At 30.4% G+C, this 19,670-nt stretch overlaps 1 pseudogene; it reads left to right on the top strand.

Moving 5' to 3' along the window:
- Positions 1 to 13,549: 13,549 nt before the first annotated feature.
- LOC121391319 lies at positions 13,550 to 17,696 on the top strand (annotated as a pseudogene).
- Positions 17,697 to 19,670: the final 1,974 nt, after the last annotated feature.

Below are 19,670 nucleotides of genomic sequence, written 5' to 3'. Positions count from 1 at the left end.
TTATACATTTAACATTATAGTACATAAATTAGCCCGCCACATGTTTATTAACTGCATACTGGTTATTAATATACAGGTAGTCATTAAGTTCAAAGTTCAACATGGCTCAAGCCTGTTATAAAAGAAGCATGCATTTGAACTGTGAGTCACTTCTGCTGCAGATATTATCTCAGTTCGTGTAAACGCAGTTAGTTATCATTGTGTCTTAAGATTTTAAGGTAAGCATACCATATTTCTTAAAAATATAATCAAGGAATATCCATATAGATGAAGTGCGTCCTTGCAGTGCTAATATTAGTGTCCATCTGCTATGCCCAACAATGGAGTCCACCACAATGCATCAGACTACCTCAGAAAGGATTGAAAGACTTCTATTCAGGATGTCGCACTGGTCTTGCTAGTCGTCAAATGAGCTGTGCCACAGCTATGAGAAAATTCTGTGCCTCAATTGAGTTTGCTTTTATAGGTCATTTAGTACCATTGGCAGGAGTTTCACGTAACTTTTACCTCAACCTTCATTTCTATGTCATGTGTGACAGCCACTGCCTTTGACTGGGTTACACCTAAAGATATGAAATTTTACAATAAAGGTTGTGATAAAGTGGACAAGAGCGCTACAGGTGATTGCTTGGATGCTTTTCGTCAATACTGCAATAGAAGGTTTCAAAGTATAATGCAAGCTGGAATAGCTCAGGTAGTTCTTAACCATGCAATATACATTGCATGCTTTAAGACTGAACAAGTAACTTTAGAGGAAATAGCTGCTCTTGAACAAATGGATCCTAAGTGTAATGATGTACAAAAAAGTGGTATCGATCATTGCTTTGCTGCAGCATACAAAATTGTGCATAGGATTAAAGAAAGGTTACTCTGGTGTGTCACACAGGGTGTACAATATGGAAAAGTGCGAGTAGCATGTTATAAGAATATTTACAGTGGAAATGTCCCAATCAAGATGAAAAAAAATCAAGAAAGTATATTTCATCAACAAATAGATCATGACAAAGTTGAAGAAACTCTGGAAGACGCAAATGAAGAGGCTATGTTTGGAATAATCTTAATGACTATCGCTAATAAAACAATAGAAATAGAATTGTTACTCATAAACAGCTTGAACAATAATTTAGTTTAGATTATCATTATTGTCATTGCATTTTTTGTTTTCCCATTTTAAAGTGATTTTTTCATTAAAAGAAGTATGAATAAAAGTTCATTGAACTGACGATAAAATGTTATGACAATTCTAACTTTAACTTTATATCTGATAATATATTATTAGCTTTCTTGTTGGGCTACAACAATAATTTATGTCTATCCTGGCAGAGACTACAAAGTTTCATAGTGGATGGCTCTGTTAACTGATTCAAAGAGAAAATGATATATGAGGCAGTGTCTATGCATCATGAGTAAATAACTACACCAAAAAATTAATCATTTGATTTAACAAATATATATTGGTTATTAGGCTACATAATAGATGTTGTTGATAAGTAGTAACTATTACACTTTTTCATAATTAACATACTGACTAACCCTTAGCAATCATATAGTTAAATGTCAGTGGCATGTTTAACATCTCATTTGTTAGATGCAAAAATTATCATGGATACTGGCCTACGTGTGAGGGCTGTCACTATGGAGTTTATAAGAGGAGAGTGCTACAGACAACATCCTTGTCCTTTCTGAGAGGTCAAAGTGTTAAAGTAAATAAAACAGTTAGTTCCATAGTAATTAGTAATGAAAACAGCATGTGTTATTAGTACTTCTAAATGTATTTTTGTAGGCATGTATGAAACCTAAAGACCACAAGTAGGTTAAAACAACCATTAGCAGAGTATCCATAGTAATTAGTAGTCAAAACAACATGTGTTATTAGTACTTCTCAATATGTTTTGTAAGTTTGTATGAAACCACGAGTTAAATAATCTAGTAAGCAGATAAGGACTAGTATTACTTACTCAGTACATTATTGCTTACTCACTAGTTATAATCACATTAATGAATTGTTATAGGATTAGCTCGTAATATTTTAGTGAAACCACACACATTCATACATGCACATAAATTTAAAAACAGACATAATCATATTAATATATCATACAAATTCTAAGTCGATTAAAATGTGTTCAATATCCTTTTGAGGATCTCCCAGAACATCATTATAACATCCTGGTCGTATTTTTTCAGCAAAACATAGAATCACAAAGAGATCTAACTGTGATTCACCTAAACCTAAGTCCTTCATCATGACCTCTTTGTTAACCTATTTAAAAAAAGGAGTAGTAAAAAAATACGACTAACTTTTTTTCAAAATAAATTATTCAGTCACAATCACAAATAAGACATAAGCTATTGTACTGACTATTTCACTAAAAGCAAGCAGACATTCAAAAGAAAGTAAGTACTTTATATTACAAGTGTGTACAATATATGTGCATAAACAAAACCCTTCACTAGCAGATGATCTAGAGAAAATTATAACAATAAATTAAGAATAAGACGCATCAACAACGCCTATATTGGAATTTGTCATTGATAGCACTGTCAACAAATGTATCCATTAAAATCAGTAATCAAGTACAGTTTCAGGTAATTAAATACTGTTTAATATGCTTGTATGATGCACTGTAAAAATAATCAGTTATTTTAACAATTCATTTGTAGTTTATGTCATTGGATTACTATAGCATCCAAAATTTCTGAAATATTCACTACACAATTTGTTTCTTTGTAATACGTAACAAACTATAGCAAGTAATTGAATTAATTCTACATTCTATAGTAATATACATATGTAAGCTACAAATTGGTTATTAAATTAACTGACCAGTGTAGTAGTTATTTTAACACCTGGTATGCCAGATGTTCTAACATTGTTTCAGATAAATTTATACATATATGGTCTGTCCATCAATTATTGTATTGTTATGTATTTTGAGAGCAATAAATGATTTAACCACATCCTGTAACTGTCAATACATGTAGCAACCAATGAATATCATTACTTTTACTGCAAGTGGTTTGTATTTGTGTTGACTAATCAAAGCTTGTGAAGTCTGTAGCTTCCTGATACACAAACAGTTATAAGTTGATATTCCACTAGATAACTGATCAGTCTAAAACAAACATTTAGTTAATATATGTCGTTATATATTATTAAGGAATAATAAAGATAGGGACCAATCCCTAAAAAATAGATTTAAGCTAGATTACATTCTCTAATGATTTTCATTATAAAATTTTAGTAAATAGCTCCTGTGAATAACATGTCTTGGGGTACAGTGTCATGTATATAATATGCATAGTATATACTGATCCTTGTACTAGTTTGTGGTTCCTGCACTTACAAATGCACTATCATATACACCACACACACACACACACACACACACACACACACACACACACACATAACACACAACACATATATATTACATATATATATATATATATATATATATATATATACATACATATATATAATAATATACACACAAATGTACATGTACATATATATACATGTATATGTGTATTTGTTATGTGTGTAATACCTTAGGCAAACCTTCCTGTCTCTGGGTTGATTTAATGGCCACACTGCAACTTCAACAGGAGTGGGAGATTTACTAGAAACCAGATAGATACTCCAAGTGAACATGATATCATATGAACTTGATTATTAAAGGTCAATAAGTCCATCTCCTACTTACTACTTCTAATGGAATTAGGAGGACTACTTGTTTACATTACATTATAGTACAAGGGAAAAGGAGCTAGTCAGGTCTTCCTTTGTGAATACTGACCTAGAGTGTGACCTTCTCCTCACTCCTCAAATACTTTTATTGTTTTCTATAAGGATGTTTATACAAGAGTTTTAGGAAAATGGTATATACCCGTGTATAGTCTAGGATTTCTCTATAGATATCAATATCAGCTCATACTCTCAAATGTTGCCGAGATACAATAAAAGTTATTTAAATAATAAAATGTTTATAGTTTTATATGTAATATTATAACATTAAGTCAAAAACCAATTCTGTTCCATTATAGATATAGTCATAACTTAAATAGAAATACAACAATGATTATAAAATCATTCAATGCCTTAAAACAAGAATTGACAGAAGTACATCTGTGAAGTTTGTATATTATGATAAAAGAAAGGCAAGTCTGCTAGACATTGATATAAGAGCCAACTATGTCTGCAATTGTTTGACATTATTCATCGTCTTTACTTGTATATGCAACAATAGAATGTTGCAAGTAGACATGCCCACATACATAACATGTGGTCCAATAGTGAATAAGAAGATGTAACTAACATTGAAAAAATAGAGAGATTGTACTACCCCGGAATGAAACTTCGATGAGAAAAGTATATATTGTGGCACCTTAGGTACAATATCTAGGTCGCAAGATCACAAACAAGGAATTGAGCCAACAAAAACAAAGTAGAACCTATTGTATAGTCATCCAATCCAACCACTGTGCCAGCATTCCTTGGCTTATTAACTTTATAGTAAATTTCTACCAAATCCATCTACTATTCTAAATCAATTAAATTCACTCTTACACAAGTAAAGAAATCAAACAAAAAGGCAAAGCAGGATGAATCATTTAGGAAAGTGAAGAATTTACTAAAATCACATACTGTAATAGTCCATTACAATGGCACATAAAAAATTGGTCTTAATATGAGACACATCACCTGAGAGAAGATATTGTGCATAACTAATTAATGTTTGACAGTTCATTGTGAGCTATTAAAATTGTCTGTTTAATGTGTTAATGAGTGTATGAATTACAGATTACTATTACTACCAGACCTTTAACCTAAACATAAACCTTATTATGGAAAAGGACAAGATATGAATCATATATAGTAAATTCCATTGTGATAGCCCTCACATATAGGCCCAGCATTCATAGAAATTCATTGCATAATAGTATGCATTATAAGGATACTATATACAATATATATATTTAACTTGTGTATTAGTGTATTATTAACCCTTCAATATGAAAACACATATATAATAGTGACTACATAAACTAGTTGAGCTGTAATCTCCTAATGCTTCATCATACTAATTCAGATAAAACATTTATAGCAGTAATTTGATGCAACAAAATAATAAGAGAAAAATAAGATATGTTCCGCAAAGTAACCCCAAGTTTGAGTTTAGTAAAAATAAACCATTTGATAATAATCATACCATATATGGTCATGTTGTTTTTCAGGCACTTACTCTCCTGTGCTCAAATTGTATCATCATTAAGTAACAAAAAAGTTGCTTATTCCAGTCATAGTATCTTAAGCAGTTAAAAAATGTAAGGTAAGAAAAGAAGTGCTAGTTTGTCACACCATGAAATTTCTTTGGAAATTTCCAATTGATACAAATGTTAATGTTATAGTGACCCTACAAATCAGAGTCAGTTTAACTTAAACACTTACATTTCAGATTCAATATACTTTGCAAACAGTCAATGCTTTGAGTGTTAGTAGACGTACAAAATGACTAACGAAGGACTCTCTAACTCCACCCCCAACAGGTAGTAATCCAACCTAAAGAACAGGACCCAAACTACAATTATCACATTGATCTGGTCATGACTCATACATGTATAATATACATGTACATGTATAATATAAATGTACATTGTACATGTATATTATATATGTACATATATAATATACATGTCTGTTATAATATACATGTCTGTTATAATATACATACTCTAGGAGCTAGACTATATTCTTTACTAAAATTGTAAACAGGGTATAGGGAAAGTCAATAAAGTCATGATGACCACAAGAAATGATATTAACTAATGACACTTAAGGAAATGTGTGGATAACACATGTGTTAAGAAGCCATTAAACGTTTCACACAAAATAAAGTATTCTTTGTACAAGACAATAGGCATAATACTGGTTATTAAGCGCATGCGCTTGTATTTCCACAGGAAGAAAATATGCGCTTAATAACCATATGCGCTTAACAAATAGCCTTTGCGGATGATGTCACTTTTCTGGGTGTGGCTCTCACTCGAGCACGTGGAAAATATGGCTGGTGTTTCTACTGACTTCTCGTTTGACAGCGTGATTCGAGGTCATCAGCGCTTAATAAAAAAGAGTTCTGACCAAGATAAATGTGTGCGCTTAACAAACAGTATGCACTTAATAACCATATGCGCCTAACAACCAGCATTTACGGTAACATTTTATTACTTGATGCAAACATGAAGAAGTAGTTTAACTGAAATATAACTTGAGCAGAATCTTTCTCATGATCTAACTCATTAGATTACCTTATATGGTACCCATATCTTATTATAATACTACAATGTATTGCATATTACATACTGCTTGTTTAAACTACAATATATAGTGAGTCTATAAACCTGTCTTACAAATCTTTAATTATCTTCCTTCTTTGATTTTTTCAAATGGGATCAGGTCATCTCTAAAATAAAAATGGAAATATATAAAACATTATCTTAAAAATCCTAGCTTAAAATATTAAAATAATAAATGGAGGCCTAAAACAAGTATAGTAGTTGACAGTAAAGTTTAGACAATACTCATAAAATGTAGTGCAAAACAGTATGCTAGCTATACTGTATATGTTTACTGTATTATTACTGTATTGTTACTATATTGTTACTGTACTGTACTGTATTATTACTGTATTGTTACTGTATTGTTACTGTACTGTACTGTATTATTACTGTATTGTTACTGTATTGTTACTGTACTGTACTGTATTATTACGTATTGTTACTGTACTGTACTGTATTATTACTGTATACTGTATTGTTACTGTACTGTACTGTATTATTACTGTATTGTTACTGTACTGTACTGTATTATTACTGTATTGTTACTGATTATTACTGTACTGTACTGTATTATTACTGTATTGTTACTGTACTGTATTATTATTGTATTGTTACTGTAATGTACTGTATTGTACTATTAATCTATTGAACAGTAATTCTAATACTCCTCAAAGTCATACAATAGTACTTCTAAGGGTGTGTACTTAATGTATTGTAATTATTAACAAATCAAGAACAATAACAGTGTACATTTATTGTTTGTCCCTCAAAATTTAAACTAACAAACTATGATCAATAAAGGTTAATTAAGTTTTAATTGGTTATATGATTACAAAAACACATTATAAATTAGAGAGCTTTTACTGAAAACAAAAAAATGAACAAAGTGATGGTCTAGTTATAAAAGCTTATTTGACCACACCCATTATAATAATTAGACAAATAGAGGACCTATCCTTTATATTGTTCTTATACCTACATGTATCATTACTCACTAACATGAATATACAATTAATTAAAGGAGTCTCCTCTTTTAAAGTTTACTAAAGACTTAGAAAGTAACATAGTCAGTACAATAACTTGACCTCTGACCCTTGAATTATAATATTATCTTACAATGACTTGATAGATTTTCAAGAGATGGCATACTTGCCATCTCTTCTTTTCTTCTAATATAGACAGGAACTGTTGATTCATTTGTATAAATCTGTCAATTCAATAATAGAGACAATCAATGAACATTAATTATAAAGACAATAACAATAATAGTATTACTAATAATAAACATTAAAACTACTTCCCTAGCCAAACATTACCAATTATTATATTCTAAAACTGAAGGATATTATATTAGAAGTTTTCTTTAAAGAATAAGTATTACCATTTTAATATCACAAATTCTAAGTGATTGAAAAGTAACTTGACACAGGTACAGTTGTAGTACCAGTATAGAATCATGAATACAACTCACTACTATGGCACTACTAATATCTTTTAGCAATACTCAAAAACCTATATTATAGCTGTTGTAGTAGGAATTCATATCACTACATGTAGTATGTTATATCTTAAGTTTAATGTGAGTGGAGTCCGATATAATAAACTCATTAAATGATAATCTACTCAAATAAATCAATGAAAGAAGATGACGAGAATACTAAAGTTATATAAAAAACTGACCTCATACTACAAGTAACACTTTCATAACAAATAATCTGTACCCTAATTTCTGATCTCATACTAAAAGTAAGACCTTCTATAACACATATGCCTTAATTCAAATCTCATACTACAAGTAGCACTTCTATAACACAAATCTATACCTTAATTCTGATCTCATACCACATGTAGTACTTTCATAACACAATCTGTACTTTAATTTCAATCTCTTATTACATGTAGCACTTTTATAACATAATCTTTACCTTAGTTTTCCATATCAATAACAGTTGAAGGGAATTTGTTTTTACAAAGGTAATCTAAATAAAAAGGTATACCACTCCCATCAGGCTAGAGAGAGAGAGAGAGAGAGAGAGATAGAGAGAGAGAGAGAGAGAGAGAGAGATGAGAGAGAGAGACGAGAGAGAGAGAGAGAGGATGGAGCGAGAGGAGGGAGAGAGAGGGAGGGAGGGAGAGAGAGGGAGAGAGAGATGAGAGGAGAGAGAGAGAGAGAGAGAGAGGAGAGAGAGAGAGAGAGAGAGAGATGAGAGAGAGAGAGAGAGAAGAGAGAGAGAGAGAGAGAGGAGGAGAGAGAGAGAGAGAGAATGAGAGATCAATGTTTTTTGATTAGTATCAATATAATAATTTTAATCATACCTTTTTACATAGCCCTGTAGGAACAAGTTAGGTATATATCTCTTTCCTTCTCCTTTTGTAGATGGAACAGTCGAGACATTTTCCTTTCTTTATCACTCAAAAACAAACCCAGTGTATATAACATCTACAAAATAGAATAATTAATTACTCATAATATCATTGATATGTCATGATTACTATTAATTTTGGATATAGCAATGGAAGTTAAGTAGATCCGTCTCAGAAAGTACGAATAAAGAAACTCTCTATAGTTAGGTATTATACATCAAGTTTTGTTAAGTTAAGAGTGCATTGTTATTTTTAGTGTTATTTAACGAAAATCTTATAGCAAAAAAAACTAATATTAATGATAATGTATGAAATAGGAATGCATCCTTCATAGTTTATAAATAAGATCTCCATCATTGCAACTGTTCTCATTGTGTATAAAATGATGAATAATTCAAACTACAAGTAGTAACTCATATATTGAGGTAATTATTACATGTATGTGAAATATAAAAATCATGTGAAGATGTCAACAGTTGTTCTTGTATCATTCATTATATCATTACTTGCTAATATCTCAAGGGAAGCCTTGTTGCATAGCATATTAACCACTAGTGAGTGGTTAAAAAATTACTGTGATCAATTCATTTGTATTATGCATTACATCATACACAAACCATTGTAATAGAAATTAGTTAGTTGAAATGACTAGGAGCTCATGCAATAACCAACTTAATTGTAAAGTGTATATATAGTGTCTATAATAAATACAAATAAAAAACTGGTATCATACCTGAGTACAATAGTCTCATACCCATTCTAAATAGTCTGAGTATGAGGCTAATCAATGCACCATAATTACAAGTTAGTGTATACTATATTAAGGTTACCTTGACTACATCATCTCTGTTTTCACCAAAGACTACAGTATAACCTCCCATTTGTAAATGACAAGTAATAGCACTAAAATAAGAGAAATAGACAATAATATTAAAATATTTAAGAAATGTATAATACATTTTAAAATAAACAGTATAACATGAACAATATCACAACATCAAGTGTCTACAATTGTTTTAATTGCCTTTAAATTTACAATTATAATCACAATTTGGTAGTGTAAGTATGTTGTCTGAATTAATGTGATATACTATGATGATCATAGTAACATTGAATCATATTACTATACTGTCAATTACTATACATATCAATTACAATATAATTGAGGTAAATTTACCCATACTTCTCATCAATAAATAAGGTACATATACATGTTCTTAGTCAGATGTGTCTGATATCAATGGCTTCATGTATTGTAACATTTAAATTCAGAACACTATTATTGATAAGACATTCATACAATATCATGATAAGTCCATTCAATCCTTTAGTGAGACAGCAAGGTGGTTGTGACTAGATTAATATTAGCATATAGAATACTGTTATGTAAACAGACTAAACATTATTTTGACAATAAACATTGTATTACAAGTATTTGCATTTAATGATACAACACTAACTTACTCTGTAATGAATTCTTGAAGAGGGTCTTAATTTAGGGTTTTGTTCAGTTAGTTCAGGTCCAAGATAAGTCTTATCAATCTAATTTAATAGTTTATAAAATAAAGATTATTGTTAATATTGATATAATGGATGGTCCATTTATGTACAAACTCCATCCATCCATCCATCTATCCATCCATCATCCATCCATCCATCATCCATCATCCATCCATCCATCCATCCATCCATCCATCATCATCCATCCATCCATCCATCATCATCTATCATCAATCCTACAAGCCATTATCTACTTGTATCAATTCATCTATCTATCCATTTATCCATCTATCTATCCACCATCCATCCATCCATCCACTCATCCATACCATTCATCCAACAAGTCATTATCTACCTATATCAATTCATCTATCCATCCATCCATCCATCTATCCATCCATTGAGAAGAGAAACATCAAAGATTTTGTCTCAATTTATATATCAAAGTATTGTTCAACACACTAACAAACAATATATACTTACAGGAATACAAGTTGGTAGACTCTATATCTAACAGAGGACATGATTTGACAGAGTCCATGAAGCTTGTGAGTAAATTCAGACATGAATTCCTGCACTTGATCATGTGCTAACATTCTGGAAGGACGCTCATACTAAAGTGAGCAACATAAAAAAAGGAACAAAAATCTTATTAATGACAGGCTGTTTAGTGCAAGGAAATCCATAAAGTGTTTATGAACAAGCTCATAAATGATAAGAAGGCTACGTATTATAGAAAAAAGTAAATTGTAGATACAGCTGCTCCAGAACAGTCTATCTGCCTATTTACTCATCTATTCGCCCATCTATTCGTTTATCCATCCATTCATCTAAATCATCCATTCATCTATTCACATCTACCTTCTTTTCTTCCATTTAGAGATTAGTTGTTTCTTCAATATATGTCGTACTTTATCTTCACAAAGACTATATCTTGGCATGAATTCAGACAGTTCAGAATAAGGTAACGTTACATAAAATGCAAACAATGACATTTTCTCCTCTTTCAGTGGAGCCCTGAACCATAGCAACATGAGATTATATCGAATTTTTTTAGAGCATAAAATTTAGTCTCAATTCCAGTGATTTTCTCTTCTCTGCAAGCTTCATCTTTTATTACATAACTGTAATTAACAGTAATTTATCAGGGTAGGTTTCAGTAACTGAAAAAAAATGTGTTATAATAAATAGCATTTTATTGAATAGTAAATATTTAAAGTTTGATATCTAAAAGAAGTTTGATATCTAAAAGGCAGTAAATAAACGATTAGAAATTCTATAGTATATTATAACCTTTAAAGTTAAAACTTTTTCTTGTAATATAATCTTTATTAAGTGCAGTTGTTCCTAATTATCACAAATTAACAACACAATATGCTTTTAATTAGGGGTGGAGTTTAATGGTGACAAGAGCAATCTCATTATACTACATTATTGTATTAGTAAGGCTTAGGACATGTACATATGCTTATACTACATATGCAGATTGGCACAAAAATAATTGTAAAGGATATATTGCAGTTAGTGTTCATTGTTTGTGCAAGGGTAGGGTAGTCTAAACAATCTTCATTGTCCATAATAACTACAGCTTTGATATACAACTACTAAAATTGGATTAAGCATAAATTCAATTATTACTATGAAAATTTTTAAGGTGACATATTGCAATCAATGAACATATATTTTTGATTATAGACTTACATCAGATTTCACTTGGATATGTATATAAAAACTTTACATATATAATCTCTCTAAGTTTATTGTTTCTCCTTTTCATCTACCAGTTTGTTATATATATATTATTACACTCATTAATTTTATTGGGATATTCCTAGACTGTTCTACAATGTAATTAGTTTATATATATATATGTATATATATATATATATATATATATATATATTATATATATATACATGTATAATATAACTATATTATATATAGTATAATAACGTGTATAATATAACTTATATATATATATAGTATAAGATTATACATGTATATATATTATATATATATATATATATATATATATATTATATATATATATATATATGTATATATATTATAGATATATATATATAGATATATATATATATATATATATATATATACATGTATAATATAACTATATTATATATAGTTATATTATACATGTTATTATAGTAGATTTATATATATATATATATATATATATAAACTAGTATAATAACATGTATAATATAACTATATATAATATAGTTATATTATACATGTATATAATATATATATATAATATATATCAGAATTGAAGGACAAAGAACAGAGTTCTCGCTATGTTGCTGTTGTCTACGATATTGAGCACTCTTCAACAGACGTAGATACTTTAGTGTATATATATATTTACAGAGATATTTGGTAAAGCTCTTGAACATATTATTTATTAAAACTTTTAGCACTAACCATACAAATGGTTGTTAGACCATACCACAGTGTCATGCATAACTCAACAATAATAAATAGGGACATAGCAGAAGGAGAATCAAGGAAACAAGAGAATATCTAATAATAATAGTGTGATTTTAAAAGTATGTATTGGAGTGATGCATATAGATGAATATGGTCACAGCTAGAATTTACTTCAACTTAAGTAATAAACACTTATGGTATTCTTTATACATTCAAAAAAATGGTATTACATAACATGTATTTATAGCTTAGAACAACTTTTGTGGGCAAAATGACTATTTTTAGCAAATGGAAAATAATTCAATGATGACAAAAAAAGACGTACCTTTTTCTGCTGACTCAGACTAGATTCTTTTCCAACCCATATCTTCAAAACAGTAGGTCCTAAAATAATTATCATACATGCAGAGAACCATTAGATGTGAAGTAAGTGGGATAGGATAGCCTCTCTCTTGGTAGTTTGTCATCACTGGCTAATGACTGCATCATAGCCATAACAAATTTTGTATACTAACAGACCTATATATAATATAGAAAATACACACATAGCAATAGTTCATAAACAATCACTTTCACTTATTAAAAACATAGTCTAGTATTAATAATACCTGGATTTAGAAGTCAGCAAACCTGTGCTGTGCATTAAGCAAATGGGAGGATCTGCTATTCAATATTTTGTACAGTTGCCACATATTCTCATAATTAGATGAATCTGTTGTGTTACGGTTCCAGCTGCTATGGTTCTCAAATCTGATTTGTCAACTCAATCTACGCGCGAAATATAAGCGGGTAAAAGCGCAGCTACTTCAAAAAGACCTAAAGACGATTTAGTCATTTCCCTCAAATTCTCTGTTCTAGCTTTAGTTTCACTGCCACAGCAACTTCATTTATCAACAAAATGTCTGCAATTCTACTGGACGCGCAGTTCTTGGCAACATCTCGAACGTTGCTTCAGAATTGGGTAATAAGAAAAGAAATCTCTTGGAGATTTTGGAAAAGAGAACCCGTCTTTCTTAAAGGTAGCCACACTAATCAATAGTCTTTTTTAATTTAAACATTCTTTTTTGTTATATTTCAGTTTGACGAGCCTATGGAAATTACTTCAATAGGCGAAACAGAAGAAAATCCCATAACACTTGAGAAAGAAGAGGAACCTTTATTAAAAGAAAACCCAAGACGGTTTGTTCTGTTTTCCTATCGAGCATACGATATTTGGCAGTTCTACAAGAAAACTGAAGGTCAGTTCTCCCGCCATTTCGCTTCTGACTTCTCTCTTGCCATGAATTCGCCATTATAATATCAATATTCACCTTCTGTACAATAATTGCCCTCCCTTTCTTCTTCACACCCACGCAGCTTCATTTGGAAAGCAGAAGAGGTCGATCTTTTAAGGATCTACCAGACTGGGAAAAAGTTAAAGGTAATAGTTACACAACTTCTATTTTCTGGCCCAAATGCATTACTCTTAGATAATTCAGCCACACCTCTATGAGGTTCTATTTAATGCATAAAAAGAATGAGTTGTATTTATGCTTTTATATATAGCATACATAAATTGTTAATATATGTAAAGTGATAATGATTGATTAGATATTGCACTAATTGTCACTTCATAGGCATAAGTTAATTATAGCATATTACACCATTATAAATGAATAAATACAACTTTAATAATACGTTTTATCTTAAGTTAGACTAATAATCTCTTTAGAATATACTATTTTTCAGTTGTTTAATACATTTCGTTGTTATTTACAGGATGATGAACGTTATTTTATAAAAACGTTTTAAGCATTCTTTGCTGCTAGTGATGGAATTGTTAATGAAAATCTAGTAAGTTAGAATGGATGTGGTGGTGTATATCACTATAATGTAGTTATTATGTTGTTGTGCTATCTTTATATATGTGTAGGTTGAGAGATTAGTGCTGAAGTACAAGTAACAGAGGCAAGATTTTTTATGGATTTCAAATTGCTATTGAAGTAATGTCACTTAATAATCTTTTAGCTTAAAACAATACTTTTCATTTGTCGAAGCTTTATTTGCAATAATGCTTTTATAATCATGTATTTAAAATTGTAATATGTATATTTTTAAATAGAATATACACTCTGAGATGTACAGTTTATTATTGATACTTACATTCAAGAACCAAGTGAACGAGAGTATCTCTTTAATGCAATGAAACTAGTAAGTTACAAAATTAGGATTATTTAAAAGACATAATTAATAAGTAATTTGCTACATGTATAAATTTGGTATACCAGTATAGACTAGTTTGTTATACTTATTTGATTTTCTAGTGCCTTGTGTTAAGAAGAAGGCTGATTGGGCACTTCAGTGGATTGCTTCCAAACAGGCTACTTTTGGGAACGAATTATTGCTTTTGCAGCTGTGAGGGCATCTTTTTCTCTGGCTCATTTGCATCAATTTTCTGGTTAAAGAAAAGTTTAATTCAAGTGTCATTAACATATATATACTAGTAAAGTCTGTCTACCCCTGTCATGGGTCAATTATAGGCAATTGTAATATATTACTATTTAAAATTTAACTATTATTACTTACGGCTTGACCCTTCTGTAATATATTACTATTACATAAACTAACTAATATTACCTATTACTGGAAAAGGGCTTTATTTAACTTAATACATTAGCATTACATTTAATAAATATTAGTGTAAGCGGCATTTTTCAGGCACGGAAATTTTTCCTGCAATAGACTGTCCAAATGAGGGCAGGAATAGAAAGAATACAGTGACTGTGTTTCTTCTTTTGGAAGGGGGGGTTCACGTGGATCAATCAGTAGTATACTAAGTAGCATCACCATTTGGATGGATTTTGCCATATTGAATTAATCTCACTTAATTTTTTCACCTCATCCATGTCTTCAGCTTAAATTCATGGAATCAAGAATGGCTAGCATATATATTTTATACTTTGTCATCTTTTTGTCAAGAGACATTCTAAGGGTTACCGCCATTCTAGAGTAAATATTTATACAGAAACTTGAATAATTTACGGCGTTCCTCATATATATGTAGAACAAAAGCTAGAATGACCAGGTTTTGACCTTGAGTGAAGCTTGTGCTCCTGAACAAGGACCAGCGTATTCTAGAAATGTCTTTTTAGCTGCTAGTTGAACAATTATCTACATTACGAAGCTTATTTATCTGGAACTTTGAGAATTGATTTGAACGCTTAGTAATAACTCTTTTCAATGCACTGTTGTAAAGCTGCGGAAAAACATGTATCATTGCATGCTCTGGCACAAAATAGAAGGCATCCTGTAAGTCACTGATTCATGGAATTTTCATCATCTTGTGTCAGCTTCTTGCTCTTGTGCACTAGTCGTCAGCAACTCAGTTTACAGAATTTGTAACGTTGTTTGATTATTAAGTAATGGTAGTATGACTTTTCAGCAATACAATGCATCAATTGTATTATTTGTCACAAGAAGCCAATGTTTTCAGGTGTATGCCTACCTCAAACGCCATCACAGTCCAAACATCAGTGATTTTTTTATTATGACCAATTATGAATTGAAATTAGCATGTATAATTAAGAACACCCCCTCATTTACAGGTTTGACATGGTCCAGTGTAAGGGAATTTACCTAACAACATGAAGAATTTGAAGCGAGAATTTAGTTGAAATGTATATTACATGAGGGCACTGTTTTATTCATGAATCGATGCATAGAAACAAACGTTTTGAATGAAGGAGCTTCAAAAATACCAGTGGAATATTGTTTTGGCAACTAGAAAAATAAGAGCATCAAATGGCACCTATGGCAAGGGTCATTAGACGTATATCTATTAGATGCAAAATAATGGAACACTGAAGCTGCAAACACATTATTACTTTCTTTTAATTACTATATTCATTACGATTACCTCACATTTCACTATAATTACTATTACTTCAAACTTGTAAATCTTTGATATTGCCCCATGTTGGGTCTTACTATTATTAGCAATAGGTAATGTTCTTTTATTGTAAACAGGGTTTTAAAAATGTAATCTGTGGGATATGGTTAATAAGATAATATTGAAACAACATGATTATTGTAGAGAGTATTGGTTTCATGAATTGTGAAATGATGAATGTGTGATGGTATAGAAATTATTTTGTAAATTTGTTAATAAATGGGTATGGTTAATTTTTGGTCATATATTGATAATTTATCATGAAATAATCAAAAATGGTATTTATTATCTGCAAGGAGAGTTATAAAATCATTTTGAACTTATATCTATTATGTTATGTACTGCTTTCATTGTTAATATGTTGTTTATAATTGTCAAGATAAAACAAAAATATAAATACTCCTTGAACTTCCAAAATTTGTTTAGCAATATAATGACCCTAATAATCTTGACAACAGGTATGAGTGAAAAACTCTGAAGATACTTGCTCTTCTATTTAAGCTAGATTTATAGCTATATTAGGCCTTAATGAGGTTAAATTTCTTTCAAAAATTAATTATTAAATGATTTTTTTCAATCACATCTTGTTACTATGGAGGTTAGAACTTACACATGCTTCTTTTGTAGTATATAATGTGATAAGAATGGGAACTAGAGTAATAGGGTAATCTCTTTAATTGAACTGTCATCTCCAATTAAAGTATGTGATAGGGGATATCCCAATATAGTTAATAACACATTAAATGTCTACTTTTATTGGTTCTTTTCTTCATAATTAGGGGACTTATGGCCAGGGTTGACATCTCTAATGAGTGATCAGTCGAGATGAGGGTTTACATTGTGATTTGCATGCCTCATGTACAAGAAACCTCAAAAACACACACCTCACCTCAGAAGATAAAGAGATTCATCATGCAAGCTGTTCATATATGAACATTAGAACAGTATGTATAAATATAGTGATTGTTCATTGATGTTTATTATTCTCTTTGTAGTTTTTTAACCTGAGGCGTTGCCTGTAAACTTAATTGGTATGAATTGTGAATTGATGAAACAATACCCCCCCCCGACATGAGTTTGTAGCAGATCGACTATTAGTAGCTTTGAGTCAACTAAGGTAACAGCACTATTTGTAACCTATTCAATTACCTTACAGTTTATAGCTGTACGTACTTTCAAAAGAATTGTAATGCAGTATAAAGGACAATAAGGTAACACCAGATAACTGTTGTTGTAGTGTGTTTACTTAGAAAAGCATTTTATTAGATTAATGTTAACAACGTTTCCTATGCTATTATTTCTGTTGTTTATAACCTCATACAATTCCTTAAGGAAACAAAGTTAGGCTCAATGCCATAAACCATAAACCATACTCTAAATAAACTTAAATTGTTAAAAAATTGATATTCATTTCAGGTCTACAATGTCACACCATCCTTTGACTTTATGGAGAATATATCATTGGAGGGTAAAACTAACTTTTTTTGAGAACGTGTTGTTGGAGTATCAGAAAAACGGGTCTTGCTCAGTTAACAAAAGAGAACACGTCTTCACATTAGATGCTGACTTTTAAGACAATAGTGTGAAAAAATTTGTGTTTTCTTTTTAATATTCCTGATAGTTATTAATTCAACCATATTTATTTTTATTATGTCTCGTTGCATTCAAATAATGACTATTTAAATATTTTAGTATTTTTCTTTTTTATTTCCACATTTCCTTTGAGTACAATGTCAGACAGTCTAGTTACATACTTTTCTGTTGAATTTATTAGTAAGAGTTTAACATGTCCATTTTCTAGACTAGTATAGTGGTATCATAAGTTTATTTGTGAGGATCCAGATAATCTCCGTAGTATATATGATCTTAACTAAGATTATTCCACTAGTAATTTTATACCGGACGTTTTAATAAAAGAAGATAGAAAATCTTAAGTGTCTCCTTAAAAGCAAACCAGTCCAAACCGTACCCCTACCCTAATATATTTCCATTCAGGAAGTGAGTGTAGGAAATGGGGTGTGGTTTAATTACCTCCATAAGCAGACATGTTTTTTCCAGGTATTATGTTTAAGCTAATCTATCTACATAGTCATATGAGGTAGGTGACTAAAATTGATACCTGTTGTATTGTGTATGGGAATTTTAATTAATGATTTAAACGACTCACTTAATTCATTCATATTTATATGTATACCAAGATGTATGCTACCATAGATCTTAGAGAGACTCTACGATCTATGATGCTCATGAGCTTTGGGTAGCTAATAAGCTCCTATATTAGTCAACAAATGTTAATATCCTCTTGGCATTCTTCAATATTAACATCGTTGTATATCAACTAATTTAAACTACTTTACCAAACTAATCAACTAAAATTACATAATGTTATATATTCAGAAGGTAGTATTCTAGAGACTAGAATAGATGGCACCATCTATGGATTTTATGAGAGTCATATTATACAGAGCTCGACTAATTAGTGTGGACAGGAAGTCAATACATTTGTCTATATTTAATTTTAAAGGGTGTCAACTAAAGCACAAATGTATGCCGGATTTCCAAACTATAGGACATAGTATAATTTTAAGGATGTAACCAACTAAATTAAATAGAATAATGTTGCCAGGCATCTTAAATTCTTCACGAGACTAATCTTTCCTCTTATAAACAAATTAGATTCATAATCAATGTATCATGTTACATACAAAGCATTGGAATGGACACCATGATAATGTGTCCGTACATTTATTTCATAAGAACTGCTGTGGGGATTGACTGTGATACTCCTTTCCTCAATATCTACTTTACTGTTATAATAGTGATATCATGTGTAATACAATCTTGTGTTGCAATAACTAGTAATGGATATGTGGTACTATATATCATTTATAATATTACTGGATAGGGTTGCCACAACAAGTAGAGGAAAACCAAAGTTTTTTTTACCACTTAATATAGGGATAATCCATGTTTTTTACATAAGCAATGAACTAATAAACTTGCATTTAATATAATGATAAACATCCAGGAAACTACAAAGTTTCTCTTTTCATTTTGCCTTTCCTGATTGTTAGGGGATTTCATGGCAAGC

This window comes from Gigantopelta aegis, unplaced genomic scaffold (genome assembly GCF_016097555.1).
Source record: "Gigantopelta aegis isolate Gae_Host unplaced genomic scaffold, Gae_host_genome ctg2096_pilon_pilon:::debris, whole genome shotgun sequence".
Taxonomy (NCBI): Eukaryota; Metazoa; Mollusca; class Gastropoda; order Neomphalida; family Peltospiridae; genus Gigantopelta; species Gigantopelta aegis.
This window is presented reverse-complemented; position numbering and strand designations above follow the sequence as displayed.